A 14,448-nucleotide genomic window follows, 5' to 3' on the forward strand; every position below is an offset into this window, starting at 1 on the left:
GGATGGTTGTGTCACTGTTGCTACTGGAAGCTCTCAGAGGTACAGCTTGTTTTTCTAAACATCATCAGGGTCTGAAGTCTGGCACAGAAGCTCCTGTTTTAGCGCTGGCTGGAACACTCAGCTTACTGAGAAACTGTAACATCCAGACTCCGATTTCTCATTATTTGTTTGTCATTTGATCAAGTGTGTTTAACTAAGTGACCAGGGGAGAGCTGGAGAAGGAGAAACTTTGCCTGTGGTGGGACTGCTGGAGAAAACTCTAAAACAAGACCATAGGAAACTGGGGGGCTATAAGATTTTTCTTTTTTTCCTTTTTTTTTTTTTTCCAACAGTGCTGTCAGCTTAGGAAAATTGGCAGTGGCCTAATCCCTTGCCCAGGCAGTACTGTTTTAATTTCAGCAAAAAGTGGAGTTCCTTGAATAGGGTGGGAACACAGAAAAGCCCCTTTTTTCATGCTTGCCAGAACAACCTTAGGAGGACTGAGGTTACTGTATGACTTTTATCCTGCAGAGTCTCAGTAATTCTTCCATGGGCTGAGGGTGTTTTGCTGCCTCCCCATTATTCCCAGGAGAAGCAGAGCTAAGCCTTATTGTTAGCATCATTTGTTTTCATTATCAGCTCTCTAAACTATGGCTTCTGAGGAGACCTGCAAAGGACAGTCTGCTACTAGGTCCCAAGGCTTCTTATATGCAGGAGATTTTTGCAGGAGCCAGTTCTAGGTTTGCTTTCCACAGTCTGGAGGTGCAAGGCCATTAACAGACAAACTCTGTATCCCAACCCTCTGATTTCTCTTTCTGCTGGAGTGGACATCCTCTGTAGAGAAAGTTTCTTTGCAATTGGCAGCCATGGAGCTCTCCTGACACAGAGCCAACTCTTCCACCTTATGCCTCTCACATAAAGCCAGTCTCGAGGACTTGAGCTCTCAGAAACACACCACTGAAAAACATTTGGATCTGACTTCTAATTGGTGTAATTACCGTATAAAAGGAAGAAAATAAGGTTTAATTAATCAGACACTTCTACCAAGCTTGTTCTCTTCTAAGCACCCAGCTGAAGAGCTAAGCATGCTATTTCTCAGAAAGGATTTGATTTTTTTCTTTAACTGTCATGGTGATGACATCTTTCTGATGGACCCAATAGCAGTGAAACAGCAAAGACAACGGCTGAGGTGTTGCTAGTTTTCTGTTGTCCACATCTTGCAGTGCAAGCTAATTACTAGCTTTCAGCAGAGCCCAGATGGGACTTTTTTACTTAAAAATAATAATTCCCAGAGCTGTATAACACTGTGGCATTTTTGAAGCTTTTGTTTTTAAATTGTTTACTCCAGTAGTGCATGGCTGTGTATGAAAGCTGCTTCTAATCTATGCAGAAATCATCCAAGGTACTTTCTAGTCCCCAAGCCTGGGTTGAAGTTGCTTGGAGTCATAATTAATAAGGGACCTTTTTTTTCCCCTCCAACTACTGAATGTTTTTGCTTTACTTTATGAAAAATAGAAAAAAAGAATCACCACAGCTAATTTAGGAGGGAAACATAGCAATTAAATGGTGCAACAGAAGGATAAGAGACAGAGGGGGCAGTTGATTTTATCATCTGAAAAATCTCAGAAAGAACAAAGTTGACAAAGCACAGATTATTTTCCCTCCAATCCTGATTCATAGTTAATAATTGGCACAAATAATCAATTGGAACCACGGTGGAAATGCACACAACAGAGGGGCCTTGTTAAATGATTCTCTTCCATGAACTTATTAGAGCTGATTAAAATCTTGCCATTGATTTTTCTGAGCCATCCTGGGGAGACCAGACATGAGGTCAAGCACACAATGGATAAATGTATCATTAAATCTAGTCCTTCTGAGAGTTAAGAAGAAATGCCAAGAAGTTACATGGAAGTTTTAAGTGCTCATCCTGAGATCTACCTGCTTCAGAACGTTTCATTTTGACAACAGCCTCTCACATCCCACATCTGAAACTAATGAGAAATTTAGTCACCAAGAAGAGGGCACTGTGCTGAATACCAGCTCTCAACATTTCCAGCCTAGAGGAACAAAGTCAGCCTTATGTGATTGCTTTCAAGCCCCTGAAATAAAGGGCTTCAGTTGTTGAGTCTTATTTCTTCCCCATCTATTTTTTGATCTCTCCTTCACTCAAAAGCATGGACACAGGACCATTGGGAAGGGGTGTGTGGCATCCTGGAAAGGAAAATATGTTGGCAAGAGCAGATTGTGAGGAAAGATTAACCCAAATCCAACAAATTACTCTAACCTCTAACTGTAACATCCTGTTTAGTCAATGGAAAGACCTCCATGGAGCAATTTATTTTGCTACCCTCTGGAGGTGCTGGTATCAATCAGTGACTAAGTTCAGGGTAGTCAAGCATCTTGACTTGGGACTTCACCTAGAAACTGCCATGGGTTTACAAGGGTTGGGAAGGCAGAGCTTTTGGCCATTTATTACTGCTCATGAGTGCAATTCCCACTCCCACATCAGACAGTACAGTGACAACAGGGCAGTCCCTCCTGTCCCCTTTTATGTATGTGGGGTTGTCTGCCCCAGAGAGACATTAAATATTACATTAGAGGAGTCTAAGCTTGCATGAAGATTTGAGGAAGATGCTATTAAGATTATTAAAAAATCATCAGACACTACAAACATTGTATCAAAACTTATGCAGAAGTTTCTAGGTGTGCAGTAACATAACAAAAAGCCTCTTTGACACATATTTTGGATGCCTGGCTTCTGTGACAGACTGCTCAAGTAAAGGCAAGGCACAGGCTAATGAAGCAACGTCAAAGATTTAGCCAACCTTAGCCTTCTTGTGTGAGTTGCTGAGTACAACATGTGAGTGGTCAGACACCCTCGAGGGCCACTAAGACATTGAGAATCGAAAGCACATCAAGCACAAGTTTGGATTTGGCCCATTTTTCCACTTCTTTATCCACTCCACCAGGCACAGCAAAGGTCTCACTGCATGAACAGATGGTCCATATATGAAGCCCAGAGGCACCTGCAGCTCCTGCTCTACCTGAGCAAACTGCTGCCTGGGAACTTGGGAGAGATCCAGGTTCCTCCAGCAACAATGGACAAGATGCTGTTTCATGGAAACCTGATTCGCATTTCTGTGTTAAATCTGTTTCAACTCTACCATCCATCCATTTATCAGGGAAGAAAAACAGAGCAAGGAGATAGAAAAGTAGCCGAGTATCTCTTCTCAAACCATTGCACTTTCATTTTAACTTCCATTTTGTGCTGACTTCCCTCTTACGCCCCTTAAACCTTTCTCTCACCTTCCTTCTTCTTTTCACTTGCCTCCGATCTCCATTAACACTACAAAATCAGCCTTGGAAATGTTAACCCTTTGTGAAGACATCAGACTTAAAACAAAAACAGTGCAGCAACTTCTAATCCACTAGTGCTTTTAATGTCCCTTCATGAATGACTCTGGTTGAAACTCGGATCTCTCTGGGTTGACCAATGGCAGAACTATATGGGAAGCAAACAGACAATGAACGTGGGTAGCAAAGGCTTCCCAGTGATCAGGAGAGGGTGCATCAGCTTGAAGGGAACGATTTAAACCAAAGAGATGCTTCTTTGAAGTCCCTGCCTTGGCCCTTCTAGTTGTCCTTTGTCCTCCCCATCCCAGTGTGTGTGTGTGGGGGGTGAAGAAGTTCAGTGATTGGCCACGGGGCTGTTTTTTTGTCATTCTGTTAGGCCCAAACCATTTCTGGAAAGGTGGTTTGGAGAAACCTAGGACATTCTCAGTGCTTCATTTCTGCTTTTCTTTTAAACAAAGCCTTTTGAGGTTCCACTTTGGAAGCTGACAGATTTTTCTTCTAAAGGTTAAACCAAAGCTAAAAATGAAATGCAAATTGTTTCAATTCAACTCAAGTAAAATGGGTCATCTGATCTGGGAACGTTTCCCTGTGCTGCCCATTTCCTTGGTTCAGCAAACAGCATGTACAAGAAGGCAGTGCTCCAGCCCAGGGCTGCTGTGCATGCCCTTACCTTCTCTCAGCCCGAGCAGGAGTGAAAGTGGGTTTTCCTTCTGGAAACCAAATAATGACATCCAGATCTCTCTGCCCAGCTTCTTCATCCACCACTGAATTGAATAACATACCAGACCAGTCACGTAGTTCTTTGCAGACAACTGCAGAGCTCCATGGGGAGGGCTGGGGCTTGGTCTCGAGGGAGACTGTTTGTTTTGCCAGATACATGGTTTTAGTTTTGGTTATTTTGCTTTGCATGAGACTGGTAGGAATTTTTCCCTGATGTCAGCTAAGCTTTCCTGTCCCCTCTGGTGTGCTGTGTGGTCTGCCCCATCGGCTCACCTCGAAGTTTTGTGTAAGAGCCTCACTACTTCTGGAAAATCTAGGACATGAGAGACATCCTCTGTCTCTCCTGCTGTCTTCTCTCATGAAGATTAGCTGTGGGGTTCTTTTCCTCTTTCAATCCAGGTCAGTGATGTGGGGCAGAGGGCAGTGGGACATGTTCTCTGATGGCAGGTAGAACAGCCATTCTGCAAATATTTGACACTTATCTACTGTGTGGATGCCCCTGATGGAAAGTTTAGGACCCAATGACCTGAAACGGTCCCTTATAGTCTGATGCCTCAAACAGCTAAATAGTCCCTTACTGGTCTCAGACATAAACCCTGCATCTCTCTTGGCCTCTGCAGTTCTCAGGGATGTTTGTGAAACGGGTCAGTGCAGTGGCACAGAGAACTGAAGCTTAAGCAAGCGGAATTCCTTTCCAGCCAGCCAGTTTTCACTAACTTCCTCCCACAAAGAATTTAGTCAAGAGTTAATTGAATTAGCAAAGGCCTTCAAATACTTCCACACAGGACTGGCTTCATTTTGGCTTTACAAAGCCAATCAAATCAGCAGAGAAGCAGAAAAGCCAGTCAATGACTCACATTAATTTTCTAAAAGAGCAAAGGCGAAAAAAACCCCAACAAACCAAACAACACACAAAACAAAGCAGAAAGGCAAAACCCCCAGACTGCAACTCCTAAAAACTTGGCTCACCCTAGACATGAAACACTAGATAAAAAATTGACTCTGTGAATCACATTATAGATTTTGAAGATAGGTCTGTTTCTGAGAGTCTGAGATTTAAAGTCTGGTACGTGCTGCTGAAGCTTACCTCAGCAGGGACCAACCTGCGCTGTGGAACTCCAGAGAGCACAGGCAAGGAGTTCAGGGCTCACTGCTCAGATGTCAAAGGGTCTCTGTTCTGCACACTCTGCCCAGGGTATTGGATTTGCTTCCTGTGCTCAGGCCATTCACCCCTTGCAAGCAAAACAAGTCAAGCATGTGCACAGCAGGCACGTGAACATGAGCGGGTGGCCCCCAGAGTCCACCCTCAGCTTGGAGAGGGCACCTGAGCTTTGTAGGAGCATTGTTGTACATCTAGGAGTTTGTTTGTTTTGTTTTGTTTTTTCCCCAGAGCTAAAAGCAGGACTGTGTTCCTCGGCTTTCAGTCAGAAAAATGGATGGAGAAGCTTTGAATTTTGTCTGTCCTGCCTAACAACAAAGCACATGGAGCATCTCTCACCATAGCAGGCAAGCTCCTGTGGTACGTAGCTGGGCAGCAGTATCACACCACCAGCACAATGTGCTTCATTGCAAATTTGCTCCTTCAGTTGCCATAGTAAAGGTACATCTCAGGGTGCTGCAGGCAGCAGTCACACAGTATGTTAAATCCTTGCAACTTCTCACCCCAGATGAGTAAGAAACACCTGCCACAATTTGCCAATTCAAAACACAGGTCAAAACAGGAAAGATCAAATCAACTATCAGGTTTATCTCCTAGTCAAAGAATTTAGCTAGGATTTGAGACCTACCTTTGCATCTTTCAGGTTCTTATTTTTAACTGAGTCTGTTGCAGAAGGGAGCAGACTGAAAGCCCATCCCCCTTCCCAGGTTTTGTATGCTCAATACTTAGATTTAAGAGCTGGTAAATATTTTTTCTCTAAAGATTATTTCCTGTCTCCTTTAAAAACAAACAAACAAGCTATAAAATAATAATAAAAACAATTTTCAGTAAAAGAATTGGTTTTGATTAATTTCTTGGTTAAAAATATTTTGGAATGTGTGCACATGAGGATTTTTTGGGTTTTGAGTTTTGCAGTGGGGCTTTTTTGTCTTTTTTTTTTAATTTAATGAAAAGCTCTGCTTTCCTTTACTTAGCTAGTAAAGTACTTAGTGAGTTAGTAAGGTTAAAAAAAAATAATAAAAAAACTTTGTAAATAAGAAAAGATGTTTCAGATTATTACAACAAATTTTCCAAAATAAGCAAAAGATCTTTTGTTTTCTCAAAAACCATACTGAGACATGATTTCTCCTCCAAAAATGTGAGACAGAAATACACTCAAAGGACTCCAATAATTTTATGAGAAAACTCCAACTTTTGTAACTGTACTACAAAAATCCTGCAAGGTAAAAGATGAAAACAAAGCCCTATATTTCACTTTTACAGTTACAAAATAGTAAAAAGTGACAATTCTGATTTTATTTTATTGATAAGAAATGGTTATGCTAATTTTGATGGAATAAATGGGCACAAATGAACAAAGACAATAATATGTCCAAAGAAGTAAAACACTAAAGGATCTTAAGTGAAGTTCAGAGACTTTTCTTTTGTTATAGAGACTTTAGGAACCAATGACAAGCTCCAGTGGCAAGCAATCACAATTAAAAATAATTTAATTCCTTTACTAAACATGCAAAAAGGGAAGAAATCTCAGCTAAAGTAGTCAGGTGGGGTCGGGCTCTTTTTACAGGCAACTAGCAACAAGACAAGAGGGCATGGCCTCAAGCTGCTCCAGGGGAGGTTTAGGTTGGATATTAGGAAGTACTTCCTCACGGAGAAGGTGATTAGACATTGGAATGGACTTCCCAGGGAAGTGGTGGAGGCATCATCCCTGGAGGTGTTCAGGGAAAGGCTGGATGTGGCACTTAGTGCCATGGTCTAGCCAATCTGGTGGTGGTGTGCATAGGCTGGACTTGATGATCTTAAAGGTCTTTTCCAGCCTTGTTGATTCTGTAAAATTCTTTGTAGTGTAGAAAATGATGTAAAGTTTTCATTTTACAAGATCTCTCACTCCCCATTTCTTTAGCAACAACTTCATTGCATAGGATCACCCCTCCAGACAGCCTTTCAGATAGAATTAAAGCTGGTATTACCTGCCTTTATGAGAAAAGGTAAAAAGTGTCGTGAAACTTGTGGTTTTGCCCTTGTTTCTAGAGCCAAGGTTTTTTCCTTAAAAAGAAAACAAAATCAACAACACGAGGAAACACAATGAAAGAGAGAAGAGCAAGAAAAATAGCAAATAATGAGGCCTCAGTGCTGGAAAAGGGCAGGTGACTTCCTGTTCACCTTAACCTCTCAGAACCCAGATAAAATCACATCACTGCTGGCAGTTTAAGATGCTGCTTTCGGCTGCCTTTTTGTTCATTGTTGTTTTGTAGTGTTATTGTAGAGATACAGTCTTAGTTGGTTAAATATTGTTCTCTTTTTGAACAAGACAAGGCAAAGATTGGAGGAAAGGGTGTTGGGGAGTGTGTAAGAAGATCAGTATCAATTGGATCAGAATACTTCTGGCTATAGTACCAAATTTTTATGGGCTGGCATTCAAGCAATACAGCCATAAGCTCCAGTTAAACCTAAGTGGCAGTAAAACTCAAAAATTGTGGAAAACAACAGAAGTGAATGATGAGAAAAGAAAGGTTGTGCTGCTTTCATAGAGCCAATATTAATTTACTGATTTCTTGATTAAAGTGAAAATGGAAAAAATTATTCCCAGCAGGTCTCTGTTCTCTTGTTAATAGCAGCAATGCCATTACACTGAAACTTATACATTTGATGCTAAAACCTAGAAATACATTTTTTCACCCCATTCATGCCACGAAACTCAGTGATACTCTCCTTGGCTAGGACAATCTTCCTGTATTTGTTGGATTACAAGAGAAGGGTGGAAAGAGCTCTTCATTGTTACGTGCTCCCGACAATCAGCTGTTAACTGGAGCCCAGGAGTCTGATGCTATGACATGGACTTGGAAAGGCAACACAACAGCAACCCAGTATTGCTACTGATCAGCCACCATGAAAGTGGGAGCAGGGAGTAAAAGTGACTTGGGAAAGAAAGACAGTGAGAAACACCTGAACTGCACAAGAGTTTTTGCACAAGCGCCCAGCCCAGCCAGGTTATCACCAGTCAGCAAAGCCTTGGCTGTTCCACATCAAAGAATGACCCTCTCTGGGCTGTCAAAATGACATGAAGCTGATAGACAAGTCCTGCTTGTTATACACCACAGCCAAGTGCTGCCCACATACTCTGTGAGCACCTAAGGGAAAAATGGACTTCACAACTGAGTTAGAGTACAGATCCTCACAGTAGAAGAAAGCAACCAGCCTGTGTAGCTCTGAATCAGCTGCCTTTGTAGAACTGAATGTATTTGAAAAGGCTACTGCTACCAGCTGCACTTCTCTAAGATGAATTTTGCATTTAGCACACAGTTAATTTTCCCGTGCTCAAATGAAAGGGATGTTGGATTCCTCAGGGACAAACATCCCTGTGAGCTTGGCCACTGGGCAAAAGATGGTCCTCATCACAGATTCTGGGTCAGGTCAGGGAGGGTGTGTTTCATCTCAGATATTAACCAGGATAAGCTTTTTTTTTCTGGGTTGCAGAAACTCCTCAGGGAGAAAGTCCTAGTTGTAGGGAATGTGCAAGCAGTGACATTCCACACAGTCAGAGCCGACTGCCTGTGTTACCTGCATTGCTGCTCTGCCTCCAAACCCAACGCAACATTAAGCAGTCAAAAGGCTCAGCCTGTTTAGTTGGATGCACTTTGACTTAAGGCCAGGTCTGATCTGTTCCCAATAACTAGAAGAAAATTAAGGTTTGGCTTACAGAAGGATGTGACGTGAGTCTTGTGTGCACAAACTGGCTGTAGAAGCAGTGTCTGGGCATAGTCAGTGTGTACTTACAGTGCCTAAACTTCCCAGCCTGGAGAACAGATTTGGTAGGTCCAGGCAAGTGACACAACTCAAAGGAAATATTAAAGATCAGAAATACAGCACCCAATAGCTAAATAACATGATACCAGGTAATGGTGTAGACATGGACCAAAAGGGTGGGCAACTTTTGAGTCCCAGTACTGTGAACTGCAAAATTGGTACCATCCCTGCTATGACTGAAGGATAAATCATCCCCAGAAGAGAAAAAGCAATAAGAATAGCACTACAGCACATCCTATTGTTGTGGTTCCAAGATGGTTGCCTGCTCTTGGATCTGGAAGTTACCTGAGGAAAGAACATGCTTGTACACCCCACCTTTAAAGGGAGTGAAGAAGCCTGATCTGTGGGTACTGTTCAGGGCTTGCCATGGTAAGAGGCAGCAGATAGAAGTACATGGGAAAACTACTAGCTGTGTGCTGCACCCAGGATGAGGGTACTGTAAACTCAAAATGCACAACCCTGAAGGCTTCAAAAAAAGGAGAGAGTCTGCTTTTTCAGAAAGGGCCCTTTAACTGACCCAGCTTTTGAGGGCTCTTTGCACAAAGCCAGCATAGATGATAAAACAATGAATTATTGGATCAAGCCTGGTGACCGTCAGAAGAACCCACACCACTGAGCTGGAACCTGCTCTGCCACATCCTAGAACACCAGCCAGGCTTTGAGGTCCCATCCAAATCTGTTGGGTCTGGCAATTGCTTTCCTGTGGAAAGCAATGTGCAGTGCTATGGATCATGTGCACTTTGCAAGGAGAGCTCTTGGAGCAGGAGCTGATGGAGAGAGGCAGCTCACTCAGCTTAATGCAGAGCTCAAATACAAATTCCTGCTCCAAAGACCACGTGAAATTTGCAGTTCGCCACAAACCTTTTTTTGCTGATTGTGTCACACTCAGTTTCCTATGGAGGAAGTGGGGAACTCAGCCTTATTTGCATGAGTTTCACATCCCTCTCCTTGGCTGAGAACACACTGTGCTATTCGAGGGACAGCTCCTTTCTGATTCACTGCTCTAATTATGTTTTACAGCCGGAATATGGTACTTATGTCAAAGCTGATGGGTAAAATTCTACCAAGAAGCAACAACGTTTTGTAGCATTCTCCTGTTGTTCATTTCCATGGCTTCTCTTCATTTTTTTCCCCTCAAGGCTCATTTTCCAGGCGCTAGTCATTCTGGAGAGAGATGTTCTCACCTCCTTGATGCTTTCTTTTGACTAACAGCCATATTCTTTTTTTGTTTATTTATTGTACATTTGCAGGCATATTGTGACAGAAAGATAAAGTAAGTAGAATGGGCTTATGATTTGTTTAAATTAGCTGGTAAAGAGCTGTAGTCTCTGTCTGGAGATAAGACCTCCACAGTGATGATAAACCTTTTGCAAAGAAGGATAGGACCATACAGGTTTAGAAATATGTATATATATTTCAAAGATTATTTCAGACCCCTGTGCTACGTGGAACAGCACTGGTATGATCTGTTACCCATCATGCAGAGCCTCCCCTGGACCTCATGTCAAATGAGAATATTAATCAATTGGCTTCGCCTTTCATCCCTGACAAAAGCCACCATCAAGAGCTGGGCAGGTATCTCTTAGTCCCAGCCATCACTGGAGAGAATATCCCAAATTTAGGGAATCTACTCAGTCCATTTGGGGCTTGTGTGTTTCTCCTGAGAGGCTCAAAAACCCCCTCATCCTGCAATTGTAAATCCAGCCTAATTGTTCCTTGCTAAGCCAACTTGCAGTGCTGTGCAGCCCTTCCCAGGGGAGAAGGGCTGGTGCCATTCACTTCCACCCTCCAGATGAGAGGAAGAGGCTATTTCAGAGGAGACACAGCCATAGACAGTGTAGGACTCCAGAGCACCAGCTCTGCTGGGCTTAGCTTCACACCCCTTTCCTGTCCCATTATTTTCTTCAGCTCAGCCGATATTGGAGCTGTTCCCAGGGCTCGATTATTCCCTGGCTCTTTTATGCTGTAAACTACAGCAGGACTCCATGCTGTTACTTACAGCCAGGCAGATCTACTGTTCCTGTGCGTGTTTGGCAGGTACAGAGAGGAGAGGGAGGGGAGAGCATCCAGTGCTGCAACAGCAGCAGGATCACAGCTTGGGTAACAGGGAAAAAAAACCAAACCCATGATCTCTCATTTAACTGCCCTAAATAACAAATTACTTACAGGCAAGGCTGCCCACTGGGGAAACCAACATGAAAGGGATTGTTTCTCATTTCCTATAGACTGCTGACCAAAGGAGGAAGGGAAAGAAAGGGCATTTGAAATGCTGGTCAGGTGCTTTACAGTGCTCGACCGCAGCTATTTTCTCCATTTTCACAAGAACATTTGGTATAGTATCATTCTTAGTCCTTGGCAACACTCAAATGAAAATAAAAAGCTCAGGTGACTTTCAAAGAACATGTTCTTTCACTGCTCAACTCCAAATTCTGCTTCAGCAGAGCTTGAGGTACAGATGGTTTTATTTTCTTTTTCTTCTTTTCTTTCCCCCCCCCCCCCCCCCCCTAAGCTTAATACTGCCAAACTTAGGGTTCAGAGATCTGTCTTCACACTGCACCTGCTGATGGTCCAAGCACCTACACTGTGCTGAACAGTACTTTTGCACCACACCTTCTCTGCCAAAAAAACACATTCTGCTGTTGCTAAGGAAATCTTGTACAGAAATCTTGGCAAGGGAAAAGAAATGCTTAATTAAAACAAAACAAACAACAACAAACACAAAACTTTTCATTCTTTTGGTGTATTTGTTTGCTGTACCATAAAGTGCCTATTCATAAATCACAGGCCTAATTTTCTTAGAATTACAGTATAATTTAGGTTGGAAAGGACCTCTGGAGGTCACCTAGTACAACTGCCTGCAGACCTAACTTCAAAGCAAGATCAGGCTGCTCAAGGTCTTTTGTAGTCAAATCTCAAAAGCCCCAAGGATGGAGAACCACATCTCTCTGGACCCATTTCAGTACTTGTAAAACACTTTTTTTTTTTTGTTTCCTTATATAGAGTCAGAAGTTCCTTTGCTCCAACTCATACCCACTGGTTCCTGTCCATTTGTTGTGCACCTCTGATAAGAGTTTGGCTCTGTCTTTTCTCTAATCTCTCTTTCAAAAACCTGATCAATCATTACTGAGTCACTGTGGAGAAGCAAAAATCTCCTATCCTCACACATGTGTCTGCACTGCTCTCCCCTCCTCACATACCTCATCCTTTTCACATTTTCTGCCCAGTTTTTCCCTTTATCTTTTGCCTGAGATGACCCATCCCACACACCCCAGCATGACCAGGCTTAGCAAGCCTATCACATAGAAGATGTGAAGGAAAGATTTATGAGACAGATCTGAACAAAACATCAACACAGGTGTTCAGGCAAGGGCAACAGTCCCCATGACTTCACATACTCATCTGAACATTCAGTTGGAACTGACTGGCTGCTGACTATTTTGCAAGCATGAAGAAACCCCACATTTTCCCCATTTTACTGGTTCAGCTTTGTTCTACTTCACATACACACATTTTGTCAGAAACAAGACATATAAGTTCAATAATGAGTCCAAATTCAGCAACAATCTAACTTTTTCATCCTGACTGTGGAGGAACACTGGACAGAATTAACATACACTAATTAATACGTTCTTAGTGTCAGATAAACAAAACTTATCAAAGAGCTTTTATTTTTATGTTTGATCTTTGTGTTTCAGTTCCAGGATGGTTCATGTTGTGTTTTTATTCTTTTCCTCTTACTCATCCCGATCAATACGTTTCTAAATTCTGGCAGGAATCCTCAGGAGTATTGGTCATTGCTCTAAGCAGGCCAAAATCTCTGTACTTGACAACTCAAAACCACATTGAACTTTCTAGGATTGTACAATGACAGTGTCTTGTTAACAGCTTTGACTCTATTTTCCAGTCAAATTACAGATAACCTTTAAATATTCTGATGGAGGGATTTCTCCAGAGACCATCAGGCCAGATTTGTATGAGAGATAATTTTGTTCCCTGACGAGACCTGGGGTTACCAAGAGGTGACATTTCAATAATGGCAACTGTTCTTATGTTTCAGGAATACATTTTAATAGAGTCTGGTCTGGGATGGACTAACTCAATCCTCAGATACAAGAAGAGTGAGTGACAGTGGCTGAAACTGAGGTGGTTTAAACCTGACTTCATGGATCTAATTCTGGAAAGAGCTCTACAGCTTTAGTCTTACACTGCTTCCTCATAGTATTGTATTTGTTTTTACATGCAATTGAGTACCAACAGGAGAAGAGAGAAAAAATGCCAAAGGGAACAGTCTGTTTCTCTCTCTGTCAAAAATGTTTTAAAATGGTTCATTAAATAAGAGAAATTATTTTCTCATTACTATTCAAACCAGTAAATAATGCATTTTTAAAGAACACTTTATTAATTAAAACTGTTTATGTCTTTACTAAACAGAGAGCAACCACTCTTTCTAATATCAAGGATGATGTTATTTCTCTGGTGTTGTCACTTGCCTATTAAATTATCACTAAACAAACCCAAAACAGTAAATATTTACCCCTACAGTCAAATTAGCCTATAGAACTACACAGGGACCAGCCCTCCATGCTGGACAGCCAGGCTACTGACTCCCTTAAAAGGAACAAGGCTGACATCTTGCATTACTTGGACCTTTTGTCTTGAAGAATAACATCAGCATGAGAAAAGCAAAAATACTACAAGAATCAGGAAGACAGGCTTATCTAGCAAGCCTTCTGGGTTGTACCTGAGAAGGATCATAGCTCAAGTTAAGAATAAACTGCAGAACCTGAAAAGACTTCAGTTTTAACCTCCTGGACACAATCCAAATATTTTCTATGCCAAGCCACATGGCAGTGCTGTGACAAGATGGGGTAAGAGGGTATGTGTGGCACTGATGGAAATTACTTTGCAAATGGAACAAACAATTATTACTTTTCTTTCTAATGAATTGCTCTTCAGAAAAGTACTTGTCACCTTTCCAAACAGTGACCAAATATCTCGCACAGAACACAATCCTTTCTTCCCCATGTGACATTTAGACAAAAGACAGTTTTTCTTACATAAAAAAAAATATGGTGGAATAGTACTCTGTCAGAGAAGTGAAAGACACAATTCCTCATGTCATTCCTTGCAAAAATACTCTAAAATCCTTCTGACTCCTGAAAGAAATGGCCATCTCTTCCCCTCTTAGGAAATGTTTAGCATTGCTGAGTCAACCGTTGAGAAATAAATTATCTTTTATTAAGGGAACTTCTGGTTTATGTGAGTACATTTACTGCTTTTGGTATGATGTTCCAGTAAGGGCTTTTGTCTGTCCTCCCTGGTTGATAAATTCCTTCCTTCTCCTAGCAGGACCCAACATGCCTCTTTAATGAAAGATGTGATGTTCTGTTTCTCTGAAGGTCTAAAGGTTATGATATTTCAAGACT

At 41.9% G+C, this 14,448-nt stretch overlaps 1 long non-coding RNA gene across 1 annotated transcript in view; it reads left to right on the forward strand.

Moving 5' to 3' along the window:
- The window catches only part of LOC127388936 (uncharacterized), a 38,795-nt gene extending 25,459 nt beyond the window's left edge, over positions 1-13,336 (forward strand). The window contains exon 4 of the long non-coding RNA XR_007890488.1: positions 13,080-13,336. This is a non-coding gene — a long non-coding RNA (uncharacterized LOC127388936). The remainder of the gene's footprint in view (positions 1-13,079) is intronic.
- Positions 13,337-14,448: the final 1,112 nt, after the last annotated feature.

The sequence above is a fragment of the Apus apus genome, chromosome 10 (genome assembly GCF_020740795.1).
Source record: "Apus apus isolate bApuApu2 chromosome 10, bApuApu2.pri.cur, whole genome shotgun sequence".
Lineage (NCBI taxonomy): Eukaryota > Metazoa > Chordata > Aves > Apodiformes > Apodidae > Apus > Apus apus.